Here is a 17,577-nt window from a genome sequence, read left to right on the forward strand (position 1 = left end):
AAAAAGGGCTCTCGAGCTAACAAAGCTGGCTGGAAACCACGGAGGGAGTAGAAACAGCCGAAGAGGGGATTGCACCCGGGGACTGAGCTTCCGAGGAGAGGCGAAGGGTAACTTGATCCAGTTTATCACTGAGCTGAGCGATGCAAGAGGTTAACTGTTAACTGAAGTGTCTTTCTGGTCTCTTGAATGGCCTGCTCATGGCTTCCTACCAGCGCGCCTTGGGAAGCGAGAGCATGGCGGAGCGAGTCTGTGTCTGCTGAGTCCATTCTTTGGCCAGTTCGTTCTGTTAGGGTGAGGTCTGGACCCAAGAGCGAACACAGACTAGTTGGGTGGAATTTGAAAACAGTTCTTTAATGTAGATTCAGCCGAACAGAAAATATTGCAATTTAACTAAGGAGAGTCGTGATCCAAATGGAGTGGAGGTACGCAAGGCAGGCTCGAAAACACACACAGCTGGTGGCGTGGCTAGAAGCGAAGATGCTGTAGACCTCCAACGTTTGTGTGCAGAAAAACGACACAGTGTTAATATAAAGAAAAACTTCAAAACAGGTTCACTTAGAGAACTCAAGCTTTTGGCCGAGAGTAGTTACCACTTGGTAGACTGAAACGAACTGGCGCTGGCTGCCTGGATCACAGCAGTACTAGTGCTGGAGCTTGATTAGTAGATCACCTGCAGCTGCGCTGGAGAGCCAGGTGCCCTGGAGGAAGCCACGCCTGCCCACACACTCCCCACACTCCCACACACACAGAAAACCCCCAAAAAAGGAAACACAGCCTGAGTCATGGACAGGCCGTGACACAATCATAGACATAGTACACATTCAGGTATGGAATACAACTAGGTTCGGGTCACCTACACCTAGCCTGATCATTCATCCAGTGCCATTTTAAGTCCTGTGTGATCTGTACACCTTCCAGGTAAGCATACATGAACAAGTCATGTATTGCCCCACTTACCCTTGGCTCGGCTCTCCCGCGCTGGCACAACCTGTCAATTCAGGTGCGGATATCTAACTACATCTATTACTAGCTAATTGATGAGGGGCTGTTAGACAGCATTTGGGACACTAAACTTAGCTATACTATTACTACTAGTCAAGAACTACAGTGTAAGTAAAACTAGATCAGCTGACACTGAACCCCATGCTGAGTTCCACAGCAGTGAAGTCACCAGTGTGCCCTAGTTGTGTAATGACGTTCACTCTATTAAACACAACCTTCCTTAACACATTAAATTGCGCTCTGACAGAAATGGTGGCCATCTTGAAAATGGTCGCCATCTTGAATTTTTGAGTGGCACACACCTTTTTCCATGAGAATGTTCCTTGAAGAATATTTGTACCAAATTTGATGATAGCATCACCATTTGAAAAATTTATGTAAGGGTTCAAGAGAAATGGTGGCCATCTTGAAAAATGGTTGCCATCTTGAATTTTTGAGGGACAAGCACCGTTTTCCAAAAGAACATTCTTAAGAGAGTATTTTCACAAAATGTTATGCCTACATCACTGTTTGAACAATTGACATAATGAGCATTTGACAGAAATAGAGGCCATCTTGAAAAAATGGCCGTCATGTTAAATTTTTGGGTGGCCAACGCCTTTTTTCCAAAAAGTGACCCTTAGAGAGTATCTGTGCCAAATTTCATGCTTGTATGCCAATTTGAACGATTCTCTTGAAATATGCCATTAATCTGCTGCACTAGTGGCAGTAGCTGAAAGCAGAGTGGCAAGCAGTAGCAGCATGCACTAACTACAAGCACTACTACTCCAACACTGCTGCACTGACGCATCACATGCCCTGTGTGCAAATGCGCACACACACACACTGTCTATTTCATAAAACGTTTATGATGAATGAATGCAGTGAACTGAGGCAGTGATTCCCAGCTCACTGCAGATCCACAATGCCTTGTCCTTTACAGGACATTCTGGATGTCCTGTAAAGGGACTCGTTTGGTTTTGTTACCAAACAACTTGAAGCTCACCATTCCCTGCTGTATGGATGCCATGTTATGGTAATGAAAAACACAATATCCGAAACACAGTATCCTTCTTCATTCATCACCACCTACTAATATCAGACCATGCCCACACATGCACGCGCACACACACACGCACACACACGCACACACACACACACACACGTGCCCTGTTATCTCCCGTGCTTTGATGCTCATTTATTTAGTCTCCGGCAGAGCAACTTCAGTACAGTATGATGGAGTGTGTGTGTGTGTGTGGGGGGGCTTCTGTTACTAGTCTTAGCCATGTTACCGTCTGAATCACTACAAATAAGGACAGTTAAAATGTGATCTTGTTTTCATGAACAACTAGAAGAGGATTTATATACAGGCTCTGTGTATCATCATACATATCATCAGTGTACACTTTATATTTTTTTGTTTTGTTTTGTTCCAGTAGGATTACATTGGTGTGATGCTCACCTATAGTATGTCCTATTTTTAATAAATGTTGTCACATTACTTGTTAAAACTGACCAATGTTAAAATAGTGAATTTCAACAGGGGAGGGGGGGTTTTACACCGAAAACCCAGGTCTGAAAAACCACCACAAATTGGATGAGGACTTTTCTCCTTGTGATATAACACCCTTGTAAAAAAGGCTGCCTTTCTCCCTTTTCACTAATCTCTGTTCCCAAATCCTTAATTTCAGTGTAATCTTTTGGTTTAATGTTTTAGTTTATTTGATACTTTATCATTTTACATAGGCCTGTTTAGTGGGTTAATGGCTTCATAGTAGTTTTGCTATGGGTCTGCCTGTGACGTGGGGGGGTAGATCAGCTGCTCACCCGCTTAATCAAGGACAGTACATACAGGTTTGCCTGATTAGGATCTTTCAGCAGGAAGGGGCTGGCTACTCCCATAGACAGAGTAGGCAAAGTGCTGCAAATGTGGAAGTGCCATAAACCTGCATTCTATCTGAATTCCAGCAGGGGGCGACACGTGCGGTTGCAAAAAGGAGGTCGGTTTCTATATAATTCTATGGCGAAATGACCCACTTCTCACTTGATGTATTACTTCAGTAAACAGTTTCATGAAGAGTTTATGGTCTCAATCGCTAGTTTTAAGTCTTCTGCAACACAGATTGATGTACATTTTTTTAATTATGGTCTCGATTTTAAAATCGGCGATAAAGCAGGGGGTGTTTTAGGACGTGGCTATGATGTGATTGACAGTTCGCGGCCTGTCAATCATGACAGAGGTTTAGCAAAGCTTATCCATGGCATGTAAACTTTATTTTAGGGGTTGACCACGCTTTCGTCGTAGTGACTGTGACACTTTGGTCGCCTAATAATGTCTTGTTCAGCGTTCGGTTGTACGACAAGACACTCAAAGAAGTCAGCAGTTCAGTTTTTCCGGTAAGTAAAGTTACATTTTGTTTTAATACTGTTTTTCGTATCCCAATTAATATCAGTTAGCTAGCTAGATTGCACCTTGCTAACCAAGCTAGTGGGCTAACTAATAACGTTATGCAGACCGTATAAACGGATAAAAATGTACTGTATATTTAACGTTACAGTTGTATAGAGTAGGTATGCACAACGGTCTCGCCGGTGATCTGTTTTTAACCATATGTGGTGTTATTGCTAATCGATGCGCATGTAATGATAATGTTAGCTTAAAATCAAAGCTTGACTAACGTTATAGTGCAAATTCATATAAACCCTATTCACACGGGATTAGAATCATTTTGGGACCGCGTGTGATTTAGAAATTACCCCCTCAAATCTGAGTTTCGTGTGGCACATTCGCACGGGACAAGCGGAGACTGCTTTACTTGAATATACTGAAATATATGTACCCCGCCCGAGAGTTGGGCAACGTTACCGAAGGACAGGCACATATTCTATCATCCCTGCCGTGGCGGCACCCACCCTCCGACAAAAATGTCGATAAAATGAAAAAATATATATATTATTGTAAAGTTACATAAGTATTCTATCTTCTAAAAATGTTCAGTTCTGCAGCCAAATGCATTGTACAAAGCACCAGGTTTAATATTGGAGCGTCACTATGTAAAAAAACAATTTTATAAATATTAAACTGGAATAAAATGATGGATCTACTCTAGCAGTCACCACCTTCACAGGTGAAAGTGATTTTTTGTAATTTCACATAAAAAGGGTCTTCAATAGCTAGAACTGGTCCACCAGAAGTGCACCCACAAGCAAAATGTGAGTCCTGTTATGGATTTGTCCTCTTGTGTTACTGTTAGGCCTGCTGCTCTTCTCTGTCTCTCCTCTCTCCCTCTCTCTCTCTCTGTCTCTTATTGCAGGAGTGGAGTCTAGAGTGTGGGGAGTCTGGGTTCCAGCTGCCTCTTAACTACCACAATCAACCTCTGCTTCATATACCGGGTCATTCCTGCACTCTGCGTCATATCATACTCAAGGCGACCACAGATTGTCTCGCTCATGACAAACCTTGCTATCTGTTGAGTCATTTGTGTATTTGCCTGTCCTTATCCTTTCTCTTTTGCCTCAGCTGTCATTGGAACCTGACTCCTGCTACCGCTTCACTCCTGCCATCCACCGGACCAGATAACCATCACTGGGCCCCACCACTAGCCGACCTACCGTCTTCCTCTGACGGACCCGCTCCTTCCCGGAAACCACCGTACCCGTTCTCCATCCTGGAAACCTGGACTTGCTTTTCGATACTTGAGTACTTTAAATAAACCCTGTTAATTCACACTCCTGGCTCTGCGTTCTGTCTACATTTGGGTTCTGTTTACCATTCAAACCTAACAGTTACCACTTTAGAAGTATGTATTAGGCATATAATTTAATGTATTTAGGATTAAACTGTTAGAATTAGATAGATATTGCAGATAGTCCTTGTATGGTTTTTAGTTTTCATACTTTAAAAATGTCAGTGCAGTAAATATCAGGTACATTTGATTTAATCATTACATTGAATAAGTTGTTCATTTTTCCTTTGCAATTTGTGATAATACTTGTTATAATGAATTTACAATAACCCTACACAGATTAAACAGCACCTAGTGCATTTTCACTTACCTACACTTGGCTACGTATTTCAAAATGAAATATATGCCTATAAATTAATCTAAAAGGATTTTGGTGAAGTGTTTTCATGATGATTAAAATTGACAAGTACATAAAGACACACAAGAAAATCACAAACTACATTTTCCTGATCCTTCTTTGTCAACATTCAAGTATGGTAACATTTAAGAAATCATATTGATGTTGATTAAAGCCAAAATAGACACTTTTAATCAATTACAAATCAAATTACCAATGTCTTCTTATATGACTACAATATTATGTATGTTCCTATAGTTACTTCAGAAAAACAACAAATGTAGCTTTAGAAAGACCTTTATTTCACATTAAAATGGGCATTAACTTCAAAAACTACATAAACCACAAACACTGGCAATATTTTTAAGATTATGTTAAATTGATTAAATAATGTAGTTCACCTTTTACAATCCAGTGTAAATTCCACACAAACACTGCTGTGGGTCAAGGTAAAGGCAAAGAGGTAGTTGAATCACTAGTGCCACATTGTTAATTACAGTAGAAATGGTTGACATCGCAAACCACAATATAAAAATATAGCTTAACATATAAAGCTTAAAGCACTTGTGCAGCACTCTGTTCAGTCAAGTCCAAATACCTGGGTAAAGAAATAAAAGCTGCCTTTACAATTAAAGTGACCATAGTGTGACAGTCTGTTGGTTGTCTGTAATGCACAGTGGAAAAAGAAAAAAAAAACCTGTGAGCCTTGTCGATCTTCCCCGAATTGGCAACAGCCCTCCACCTGCATCTCTGGGTGATGCCAGAGAAGATGGACTTCATGCCTGGATACTGCAGATGGAGGTGCTGCAGGTCCTCCTTCATTCCTGTAATGAGGTTGACGCCCTTGACATTTCCCAGGTCAATCCCACCACAGTGAACAAGGAGGATATCCGGGGCTGCTCTTCTTTGTAGGGACTGGAAAAAGAAAGGGAGAAGGCTCTTCCACAGACCACCCTAGCCGAACCAATAGATGTAGACATCTTCAATGCCAAGGTTGTTCCCCATGGTCTTTACCTCTCTCTCGGCCCCACGCCAGACGTAGCTGTCTCCAATGATCCAGACTGTTGTTGGATGGAAAAACACATTGTAATTGTGAGAAATGTATCATATTTTCGGCTATAGAGAAAAAGGATAAATGAACAGCACTCTTAATTACACACAGTTATTTGAAAATGCATTATTACCTCAGCTAAAACAAGTCTGCTAAAAGTTTAATTTTGTACCATAAATAGCAAAAGAGAGTAACTATTACTAACTATTACTTACTTCTGAGGCATTGGGTGGGTGCACATGCCATCATGGCTCTCCACACTCCTATTTCTGAAAGAGTCATCAATTTCCATTTGAGCCCCTCATAGTTAAATATATATGCACACTAGCATGTAACTGTACTTCATTAATTATCTAGGAGAATCAGATGAATTAACAACAGTCTATTGTTCTTTAGTGTAACTTTAATTTAGTTAAATGAGCTTATTTCTGCTAACATTAGCTCTTAAAAGCATGTAAAGGTTAAATGCACCAACATAGGCGGCGCTAGGCTATTTTTAGGGGTGCTGAAGCACCCCTAAAGATCATCTCAGCACCCCTGAAAAATAAAGTCCTTATCATTGTGATTTTGTGAAATTGTTTATTGCTCAAACGTTATTAGTTTTGCAAACCTGATTTTAGCGATGGAATAGGATAAATGACGACAGGCTCAGCTCAGTTGTAGCCTAAAGTCAACAGCCTGTCTGCGAATCCCTGAACGAGGGGGCCTCAGCCTACTGTTCAGTCTGCGCAGATAACTTTGGGGAACAGTCGTCAGAGTATGGCTACTTTCAACCACTGAAAAGGTATGGCTAATCAAGTGAAAATTAAATCTAATCAAATGAACACGTTAAGTAGGCTACAGGTGTAGTATTTGGGGAACCAATCTGTGATTCCCTGGTCACAATGATGGCAATTATATCTGAATTAGCCTAGCTTATTCACCACGGAGTCCAATTTTGTTGTGCAACGTTAGACAACACTGCTAACTGTAGGCAAATGTAGCTTAGGAGTAGCCTACAACGAGTTTTTAAAGTGTGCTATTAATAGCCTGCTGTAACGGCTTGAGCACCGCTAAAAATAGCCTAGTGCCGACGCTGCAGTTACCTCCTTACCAGACACTTTATTTTTAACTGTCAATGCCAATGAAAAATAAATAATTCGACCTGATGGATCATCAGACTCATTCATATCAGAACTGAAACACTGGAACAACAAACTCTGACTCACAGTCTGTTTCCCCATAGATGAATATATGTTTCTTTTTTTAAAGAAAACAGTCAGGTTCAGGTGAGAAAGTATAAGATAAGAATAATTTAACAGTATCCCACTGCACTGAACAGCAACCCCATATTCACATATGTTATAAATAGGTGAATTTATAACCTTTGGTAGCCTATACCATGCATTCTCTGTTGATTAGTCGATTACATTTGCCTTCTGGTTGACAGCACAAAGCAGTGAGGAGAATAGAGAGGGAGAAGGGCAGAGAGAGTAAGATGAACAAGGTGAAAAAATGGCTAGCTAGCCTACAAGATATATAGTAGGACTACTGTGTTTTGTTTTCTCTTTTATTTGAAGATTATTTTCTAGTTGATTACAAAATGTTTTGTATGTGATTGTCAGTGATACAACGGAGGGAGTGGGATAGAGGGAGAGAGAGAGAGCAGGATGAAGAGAAAGTGGACAAAGAGAGGGACCTGGAAGAACCAGGTGAAAAAGTGGACATATATTGTACGGGCAAAAACACTTAAAACACTTAAAATATTCCATTCACATTATATTTACATATGCATTTCATGGAGGACTAGGCTCTTAAGCAAAAGAGATGTTGTATTGGTTTGTATTGTATCTGGTTCAGAGGCATTATTAGATTAGATTATTCATCATTTAGCTGTATAACCATATCAGTTTCTATCAATGATGTAAATGAAAAAGTTGAAAATGAACAGCAGAAAAAAACATGTTAAGGTTTATTTTACCAGTTCAAGGTATGTGCAGGGGCGTAGCTCAAAATTCTGGGCCCTGTAGAAAGGCATTTTCTCTAGCTTAACTGCTATCAACTTTTCATTAGGGGCTGAGCACCCCCAAAGATCAGATCCTAGAATCGCCCCAGTGCGGCAACCATAGACTGATGGCGCAAACAGTAGCAAGACATGATCGGTGCATTATGGTTATTACAGTTAACCAAACGTTCTAAGAAACTTGATTATACATAATAGTTAGCGTTAGATAATGATAAGCATTGACAATCTCCGTTTTGCATTTCGCTGACACTACGTTTAAATTAGGAAAACGTAAACTTCGATTTGCAGAAAATTAACGTTAGCATGTTTTACCATAAGTGGCTAGCTAATGTTACAGACAATGTACATGGTAACTTCAGATACATTTACTTTACAATGTGACTCCTCTTATATGTAATATAACTATGGGACAAAGATATATTTAAAACCTAGCGAAGCTAAATCTTACCTTGAATTATGTAGGCTAGTTTTCAGCAGAAGTTGCATCCAGATTGCCAGTGAACGTGTGTGAGGTAACGAAGAGTGTAAGCAGCGTTTAAGTATAAAAAACAGTCAGATACCGCCCAACAGTCTATGGCTCCTCCCTCACTCCTCCCTCTCATCTAAAATCGTCACATCCGCAACCAGGATGGCTACGCCCATAAACGCAAACTCGACGACTCATAGTAGATCTCCACAAACCAATGGGTGGCGTCACACATGCTCTGTCCATTAATATTAACAGTCTATGGCTACGCCTCAGGTGTAGATAGAATGGACCTTTTTCACAGCAGACATTTTAACTTGTCATAGTAAGAAAACCACAGCTGAAATTGATAACCTTAACAATGGCTCAATTCCATCAAGTGTCCCAGTAAGCTATTTCAGTGAGTCAGCATGCACAATACCAGGGCCTCTCCTAAGTGGAATGCAGCCATCATGAATGGTTTTGAATACACCTGTGCTTTTCCTACTATGACATGTCAACATGTCTGCCGTCAAAAAGGTCTATAAGGTTGTGCAGTAAATGACATTTTTACAATATCTGTGGTACCTAATGTTGTGGGTGCACATATATGCAGGTTGCGATTTGTGAGAAAATTAGAGGGGGGGGGTTGATAATTTACAACAAAACAAAACATGCAAGAATTAAATAACTTCCAATACCCCCATGGATATAGAGCCACTCAGCCAGGCATCCCAAAATACTTCAATATGAACTTCAATATCCAATGGAAAATAATCTGAAAAAGAAATAGCACAACGTGGTGTAAACATAAAACACAGCGTGTTCAAGCCAGAGAGCAGAGTTCACTTTGCGGCAAAAACAAAATACTTTCACCCAGGAAACGCTTGTTAGTTCCTCGGGAGTGTTTTAATCCAAACCACCATCTTTTTCCTAAACTTAACAAGTTGTTTTGGTGCCTAAACTTAACTGTCATCGCAGCATGATGCTCACTTTTTCTGTCTAAACTCCACTACCACAGTCCCTGAAAGAGCGTCATCTGGCGGTGCCTGTAGCAACAGCTGCTGCTGGTAGCCGGCGTCCTGGAGCTCTCTAGAGGCTAAACACAACCAGCAACTGCTGCTCAGATTTTATTGTTGTATGGCACTATAGACTGTTCATGTTACAGTCTTATACTTTACTTAGTTTATAATACTTCTATTTTAGGTATTTAATATATGGTCTATTGGTAAAGTAGCATTGATCATTTTGAGGGGGGGAATACATTTTGTCCCCACCAGGGATAAAAATAAATCAGCAGAGGCAGGCATATGTAGACCAGAAAGGGGGGCTTCTTATGAAGAGTTGGCAGATAAGTACCAGGTGTTAAAGAGGTTTTATCCAGACGCTGGATGTTTGTTGGTCCGATGGAAGGGATTGGAGGTGCATTGGCTTTGTATCGCAGACAGCCAGGTGCTCAGAAACAGGATTAACCATGGCTATCTGCATCATCTGCAGGAAGCAGGAACACATTTACTCAATGGACAGCAGTTTGTATCGGAAATAATTCTTTTGCTGTATGAATGTGAAATGAATGTACACTCTAAATAGTTAACCTGTTATTAGTTACCAGATGGGGTCCAGTCGTAGACGTGACGTCACCCATACGCTTCTGAAGAGCCAAAATGAATGTCATAGTGGGCCCACCCGTTCTCACTCCCAACTCGTCAAATTCTGACGCGTGGTCAGTGGCTCTCAGCGTCAGATACCGATGCAAAATGGGTCAAACAACATCAGACTTTCACCCAGGAGACAGGGGTTCACGTTATCTCTTGGTTTGAGCTGAGAAACTCTGAGTATACTGTATGTTCAGACATCTGTATCCTAAACACAGTGCAACCCAACCTGTTCTTATTCCCAACTCATCAAATACTGACGTTGGTCAGTGGCTCTCAGCGTCAGATACCGACACAAAAATCACCCTTCAGCGTCTGTATGGAACGCACCGGGCAGAGCAGCAGCTCGACCACGACGCTGTAAGATGACGTAGTATGAAGAGCAACAACAGTCTCGTTCTTGTCCCGCGTGTCACTGAAACGTACTGCAATGGAGTCCTGTCTGGGGTCCCCAGCAAAACCCTAGACAGGCTCCAGTATGTCCAACCCTCATCTACCTTCACTGGCTCCCAATTAAGTCCCGCATCAAATATAAAATCCTCCTTCTCACCTACAAATCTGGCCCCACAGTACCTCTCCGACCTCCTCCATCCATACACCCCACCCCGAAACCTGCGGTCCTCAGACACTGGCCTGCTCTCCATTCCCCACACCAGACTCTGTACCTTTGGAGACAGAGCCTTTAGTGTTGCAGCTCCATCCCTCTGGAACACCCTCCGGGCAGATATCCGAAAAGCTACATCCCTGGAAATTAAAAAAACAAACAACGGAAACACCAGTTGTTTATCACAGCCTACAACCTCCTTTAGCTTAGCCACAGTAATTCTGTAAAGTGTCCTTGGGTTTCTTGAAATGCACTACATAAATAAAAGTTATTATTTTTATTATTACATTTTGTAACCCCACCCACCATCTTTTCATAAACCTAACTGTCCTGTTCTTGTTCTGCATGTCAGTTAAACATACGTCCTGACCCAGAGCATCAAAAAGTGACGGCAAGAGTCCCGACCAAGCGCCTCTAGAATTAACACTAAAGGAGACTTTTTTGCGTCAATAACAAATGCCAAACATACTTGACCAATAGTCACTTTTTGACACGCTGGGAGTGAGAATGTGTTGAGTGGCTCACGGCAGTGCCTGACGCCGGCTAACTGAAAAATAGGCAAAGAGGTGGAGCATGGATGGAGCCGGCAGTCTATGCTTGCCTCCTGTGATGGCAACTGTTCTTAATTCTTTTTTCTTCTTCTTCTTCTTCTTCTTCTTCTTCTTCTTCTTCTTCTTCTTCTTCTTCTTCTTCTGTGTTTGACTCTCACGCACTGCTGTGCATTGAACCCAGCCACCTACACTCTCACCACAAGGAGAGACAAAGAGGGTTGCTGTGAGTCACTCTACAACTTATCTATCATTTTATTATTTGTTCTTTAAACAGACGATGAGCCTTAGTTTGATTAGAATAGAAAGTTTGACTCTGTTGCCAGGCAGTGTGTAAATCTATTTTGTAAAAGTGTGTTTGGGGTGAGCGGTGATATTTCAGGCAGTGTGGAGGTTTTCAGTTGAAGTGCAAATAGAAAGAACTTTTCTCAGGTGAGAAACTTGGATCCCTCCAATGTACTCAACTCTTGACAGCGTGAGAAAACAGCCTTGTTAGAGCTTGGTGACAGTGGCTTCTGAGCTGCGATTTTTATTTTAAAGAGTGCTGAGACTCTAAAGTTTGTAAAGTTGTATAATGCCTGCATCTTCACTGGGATTGCAGGTAGCCATATCTGTATCATGAAAATCAATTCACTCACATTTGAAAAACTTCCAGTACATTATTGTTGCATGGTAATGCAGTTAAAAAGTGGTTACAGTTAACCCTCATATCAATACTGTGAATAATGAATGCAGTCTTCACTGTCATGTATTACACAACTTAAGGAAGTTGCAACTTAATTTATTTGCATACAAAAATACATGGATATTATTAGATCCTTGTTACCTCAGAAAAAGACACATTGACATTTAAAACAGTCAAACTGAACACATTTACACTGACAGTGGCAGTACACATATGTGTGTGTGGATCTCGATTGGCAGTAGCCCCGTCCGACAGATAGGTAGCTATGTGATTTAGGAAGTGATTCAGTGTCAGTCTGAAATTGGTTCTGACGCATGGAAAGCATTCGGAAACCATGACATTAAACTTTTTGTCTGACCTCCACAGTCCAGCCCAATTTGGCATGACTTGCTAGCTCATGATTATAAATCAACAAACTTGCAAACCAGTCTATGTTGTGCAATGTAATCAGACACAATGCATAATTTAATAAAAAATGTGAAACATAAAATTGTGAAAGTGGACTTTCAACCAGAGAATGGATACAGTGTGTGTAAAACATAATTGGCACACCGCAGGCATACTTCCCAGACTGTAGACTGCACAGGATGTATTTGTGGTACATTAAGTCCAAATTGATTTCATGGAGCACACGATTTATCCACAGAAGTGGTTAAAGAGTAAAATTATTTACAAACATGACAGTGTTACCTGTGAATGCCACTGCAATGATGGCAGTTTGTTGTGAAAGTTACTTCATAACTGAACTTAACATACACATTAGTACACACTTTTTCACTTGTGCTAATGCTTAGAATAGTTCAATCAGCTTTAGTATGATACACATTTATTTTTCATGTTAAAGTATTTTGGCCTGTGTGTGTGTGTGTGTGGGGGGGGGGGGAGCAGCACACATCATCATTTAATGATGGCTTAGCAAACGGTACATGTACACTCGACAAAGATGAATGATGCTCCCGGCTGGTCGAAATTGTTGCATGACGCCTCTCTCTCTCTCTCTCTCTCTCTCTCTCCCTCTCTCTCGCCCTCTCTCTGTCTTTCTGAAGTCTACAGTCAGTAAGCTGGAGCATCTGGGGTCCATTGGGGCGAGCGAGGCAGAGAGCAGAGCTATAGGGGCCAGCTCTTTGATTTTCCTGTCATGGCTGCTTATAATGATTAATGTTTGGACTTTGGTGCCACTCTGTGTGATTATGGGGCTCCTGCTCCTCTTGTTCTGCAAATACACAATCATGCACATATACTTATATTTGTACAAGATTGTTTCAACAACTTCCAAATTGAACAACAAAATGTGTTTGTCTTTTGCGCTGATGCGCCTATCAGCAGGATGACATCATGAATATCAGCAGGATATCATGTGCCTGTGTCTTTCACAACAGTTACACACCACTAGGATTAGTAATAGTTTGGGTTTTATTCCGATACCCATCCTAAAACAATACTTTTAAAACAGTGGCTTGTTTATTGCTAAGGCCATATGGTCAATTTAAATATTGTATTTAAAATGTAATAACAATACATTATTTAACGTCTCAGTTGTTATTAAACAACAAAAATAAGAACCACGAGATGGCAGAAGGGACCTTTAACCCTTTCTCCAGGTGCACCTGAACGCAGCATTGTGTCCCGTCGGTGTTGTTTCTCTGGCAGTGTCCACGGTGTCTCAAAGGTCAGCCAGTCTCCTCTGTGTCTTTAGCTGCAGACTGTTGGACGTCCCGCTGTTGTTTTTATTATTGACAAAATGCAGTTTGCAGAGAATCAGGTAAACAGTAATAGCACATGAACATCAAGTGTACAAACTTATGAAGATAAAAATAAAAAAAACATACGAAGCAATACTCGTTGCTGGAATCGTTTCCAGTGAAATACAGACACACGTTAGACTGTTTAGCTGTCAGCATTTTAACCATGTTAAAGCTAGCTGCTAGCTAACAGTAGGCTAACGTTACCTGCTGCGTGTAGTGTTAACTAGCCTCACACGTTTCCTGTCACGTCCGTTTCGGAGCGCCAGAGGGCAGCACAAGCATTTGAGTGGCACCAAAATCTGTGTCTGTCATTTGGTCCGGTAGATACTGGCCATTTTGGAACCAGTGCCATATTGGCTATATATAGCAGATGTGTTGACCCCATATGAGTCAAGCCTTAGATCCTCAGGTTGGTCCTTCTGGCCGTTCCAAATAAAAAAGGTTTGCCATCAGGACCCCTCCACTTTGGAACAACCTGCCCGAGATCAGAGTCACAGACTCAGTGAATTTGTTAAATCGCTTCTTAAAACCCATTTTTTATAGGTTTTCATGTGATGTTTTTTTTTATTGCTTTTTATTTTTAGTAATTTTATTTTACTCATTGGTTTTGCTTTTACCCTTTTCATTTGCATGTTTTTTTTTGTCATGTTATTTGTCTTCTCTCTACTCTGTTTTGCATCTTTTGTCTTCTTGTTTTTATTTCCCCATATTGTGTCTTGCTGTTGTTCAGCCCACTGTGCTCTCTGTTGTTATATTAACCTGTATATCCCTTTGGAAGCTCTGTTTCAAAGCTGCTATACAAATAAAGTTAATATTATCATTTCATATTTGTATTACTAATACCAACTGTGGGGTCCCGTGTTAATGTGTGGTAGGTCCAAACCAGAGTATGCCTATATCAGCCACAGTAGCTTTACAACACAGACTACAGTATGTGCAGTGGAAAGAATATGAAATGTGAGAGAGCTGCTGCCTGAGCAAACAGCCGGAGGAACCAGGGCACTGCAGGAAATGCATACAAATAAATCCAACAGGTCAAGTTAAATCAATATGTGTGCACATGAGCTGCTCTCTCTCTTAAAGCCAGAAACCAGGGAAGTAAGTCTCAAACTTGTGATGTCAGCAGGTAGAAGGGCTGAATCTCAGTTCTCTTATTTGATATCTCCCCGCTTGACCCAGAATTTGTTCTGGTCCTTCTTCTTGAAGGCCGTCTCAAAGCTCTTATTCCTGCCATCATATGATCATATGATTGGCCACCATATGTGTCTTTCATGTGAACACTGGCCCTTCACATCCTTGGCCTCTGACTGACTGGCCCACAGAGCGCATTTAAGTCCCGCCCCCACCGGCGGGGACAAGAACTCCACAACCACTACCCCGCAGAGAGCTACAGGGATCACCGTCACTTGCCATCCCTGACCTGCTCACCCACTCCCACTTCGGGCTTCGGGCCGGCTCGTGCCGTACGTGATGGTCAGGAAGACGTGGGGGGGAAAACTGTTCAGAAAATGTAACGAAAATGTAACGGAAAGTTGTAGAAATGTAGTGGAGTAGAAAGTATAGATAATTGCTGCAAAATGTAACGAAGTAAAAGTCAAAGGTATGCACTATTGATTCTACTTAAGTAAAGTACAGATACGTGAAAAATGTACTTAAGTACAGTAATGAAGTATTTGTATGTCGTTACATTCCACCACTGTTGTGGACTGTCTTAGACTGTAGGAATAACACGTATGAATTTTGAAAATGAATATGTTATTTCTGTCTTGTGACACCTTACATGCAGTTAATGGTAGCTGACCTTTCTAGGCTTTTATATACACTGTTGAGCTTTTCCCACAGCGTGTACAGTGAGATCATTTAGTGGAGCCACAGATATTCTTTCATCTGTCTTTTATGCAGGGCATGGAATTAACACCCGACCACCCGCCAAATGGCAAAATTGGCAAAATTACACTGTCAATACACTGTCAATCTACCTGCCACATTGGCAGGTAGCCAATGAGAATTGAGTGATTCAGACGCGTAACTATCGATAAGCAGGGTACGCGGTTGCTTACGGACCTGGTCCAATCAGGGGCCCGCATCACTGGAAGACATTGATTGACAGCCGGGCCCCCCAATCGCATTTTCATTACTCACACAATCCCAGCAGTCCCACGTGCAGCCACTGACCAAGCGGAAGTGAGAACGTGTAAAATGTATTTCCTTGTTTCTGTTATGAAGGCGAGATGTGTGTGACTCGAACATCTCACATTTACCAACAAAACTCCGTTTCCCCCGCAACTGACGCGCACACACACAATCACACACGGTAGATGCAGGAAAAAACGCAGATGAGATGTACAGTTTGACCTAAATTGAGGACAGCTGCGCTCATTATTGTAAGTGCAATGATAAGTAAAAGTCCAATAAGTACTTTATTAAACCGTATGAATGTGTGTCCCAGGCCAGGAAAGGAAATTAACTAAAAATGTAAAGATCAACAAGCCACTGACAATGACAGATATATTCATATTTGATTCATTCAATAACTTATTATTTTGTGTCTTAAATCCACCAGCCGTTTTCATATTATACCAACATTTGCAGCATCCTGAGCCTTTTTGGTAAGGTTCCTAGAAAATCTCAGCCCAGAGTAATTAATTAATAGTAATAATTATTATTCTACCCAAAACAAGTTTCCTTTTTATTTATTTTTTGATTTTTAAGAACTATACAAAAAAAATTGCATCTTTTTTGCAACAACTCGTGTTATGGTGCGCATTCACCAGTGTTTTTTTGGTTGTTGTGGTGCGCGTAGGCTACTCCTGATTTTGTCAGTCATCTCATCTCTTATATGCAGTGGCATAACGAGCCAACACCGGGCCCCTAAGCAGGATTATCAAGGCGGGCCCCCCTACTACAGCACGTGATGACAGCGCAATGTCCACGAGTAGTCTATCATGAATAGGACAGGATAGGATCATAGAGACACAGTAATTCCTGTTTTTCACCTTTTATGAGTCAAAAAAAAACTGGCTGGTAAAAAGTCACTGTGGCAGGTGGATTTAAAAATCCACCTGCCACAGTGGCTGGTGGTCAAAAAAATGTACTTCATGCCCTGCTTTTATGTGACATGAGGACTGTTTAAGGATATGTTGCCTTTTTGTATTCACTGGACTTTAAAGACTTTTCATATGTGTAAAAGAGGAGCTGAACTGCATAGTAATTGTATTATTTGTCTGCTTCCCATGCTAAAGGATGCATGTTCACTCAGGGCTGGGTCCTAGATGATTGGGGCTTTGAGACTGCCAGTAATTGTCTAAAGTTTCAGAGGAAGAAATAAAAAAGAAAGAAATATTAAATATGTAACATTTTGGAGCATTTTGTTTGAGAACGTCACACAATTCTAAATGAGTTTGACAATAATGCGGTTGGTGTTGGTCATCAAACACCGATCCTGTTTGAAGCTGAGTAGTCTCTTTATGTCCTTTCCCCCAAACATTTCAGTCTAATTCACATGTCAGATTGTGGACACAACGTGTAAACAGCACTGAGACCAGCTATCTGATACATTTCAATCCAGCGACAAAGCTCTGTATGGCTGAACTGTGCTGTCTCATTGTGACTGACAAAGGCTCGGCGAGCAGTGCGCCCGTCTTTTCAGAATGCCTGCGATAGTGATCAGCGGTAGTCAGCCATGCCTCTCCGGCTGTGAATACAGCACTATTTGATCTGGCATTAGCAGCTTTCAGTCTTTAATATGAAGGATTATCTCCTCTTCACTTGGATG

The sequence above is a fragment of the Sander vitreus genome, chromosome 22 (genome assembly GCF_031162955.1).
Source record: "Sander vitreus isolate 19-12246 chromosome 22, sanVit1, whole genome shotgun sequence".
NCBI classification, from domain to species: domain Eukaryota; kingdom Metazoa; phylum Chordata; class Actinopteri; order Perciformes; family Percidae; genus Sander; species Sander vitreus.